Source organism: Colobus angolensis, unplaced genomic scaffold, assembly GCF_000951035.1.
Source record: "Colobus angolensis palliatus isolate OR3802 unplaced genomic scaffold, Cang.pa_1.0 Scaffold37, whole genome shotgun sequence".
In the NCBI taxonomy this organism is placed as follows: Eukaryota; Metazoa; Chordata; class Mammalia; order Primates; family Cercopithecidae; genus Colobus; species Colobus angolensis.
Window position 1 is genome coordinate 7,075,924 of NW_012117043.1, and position 1,588 is coordinate 7,077,511.

Below are 1,588 nucleotides of genomic sequence, written 5' to 3' on the forward strand. Positions count from 1 at the left end.
AGATCCCATTTGTCAATTTTGGCTTTTGCTGCCGTTAGCATGGGGTATTCTTATGGTGGATTCATTTCACTTTGCAAAAGTTATATATATTTTGAGACAGAGTCTCGCTCTGTTGCCCAGGCTGGAGTGCAGTGGCACAGTCTCAGCTCACTGCAACCTCCACCTCCCAGGCTCAAGCGATTTTGATGCCTCAGCCTCCTGAGCAGCTGGGACTACAGGTGTGCGCCATTGCACCTGGCTATTTCTTTGTCTTTTTAGTAGAGACCGGGTTTCACGACGTTGGCCAGGCTGGTCTGGAACTCCTGGCCTCAAGTAATCCACTCACCTCGGCCTCCCAAAGTGCTTGGATTACAGACATGAGCCACTGCGCCCAGCCTGCAAAAGTTGCATTAATTTAATCAAAAGGGTATTTGCATCCTGCCTCAAATGGTTGTTCACTCTAAAGGTTCACTGCCTAAACGTAAAAGTGCAATCAACACCCAGCTCATGAAACAACAAGGTGTACCTATGAGAATGTGATAGCCGTGAGAATATATCTCCCATGTTCTTTTTTTTTTTAATTAAATGACTTAAGGATCCACTGCTGGGATCTCCTGTGTTCTGATGGACTCAATGAGGAAATAATGCAGTGGTCTAAACAGTGAGTCTCAACTGGAATTTAGGCACCCAATCTTGTGGCCATTGGAAGCTCTTATAATGTTAAAACCAGAAGCCACCTTCCAAAGAAAGAAGCCCACCCTCCACTTTACTTCTGAGACAACAGACTCAAGAGGAGATGACATCACAGAGATGGTGAGTGGTTAGAGTGTGGCTGCCACAGGGATGACCCAGCTGCAAATTCTGCTTTGGTCTTAGTCACTTCACCTCAGGCAAGTTCTAACCCCTCTGAGCCTCAATTTCCTCATCACAGTACCCACCAACAGTAGCATGGTGAGGACAGAATAAGATTATGCATGCAAAGCAGTTAACGTAGGACCTTGTACATGGTTGCGTATGAGATGTTATTCTTTATGTTTCTGTTTTGTGACTTGCCTAAGGTCCTGCTCCAAATTTTCAGCAGAACTTGAATCCCATCCTTCTAAATTTACTTTCATCTGTTACAAACAACGTGTGCCACATTTCATATTATAGCTGCCATATTTAAACTCTAATTACATCTTTGGATAGGAGGAAATCAGTCACCTAATTCTCATCAGGGATACTTTTATCTTATAGGGCTTGGAAGATTTCTGCTGACTACATTCATCCATTATATCCTAACCGTTGTGTCTTCTGATGTTGAAGTGACATCGCTTTCTTCCCATGGCTCTAGCCACTTAAAACAAATGATCCCACTTTCAACAGCGGCTGGGCACAGTGGCTCATGCCTGTAACCCTAGCACTTCGGGAGGTCAAGGTAGACAGATCACTGAGGTCAGGAGTATGAGGCCAGCCTGGCCAATATGATGAAACTCTGTCTCTATGTACTAAAAATACAAAAATTAGCCAGGCATGGTGGCGGGTGCCTGTAATCCCAGCTACTCGGGAGGCTGAGGCAGGAGAATCGCTTGAACCCGGGAGGCGGAGGTTGCAGTGAGCTGAGATGGCA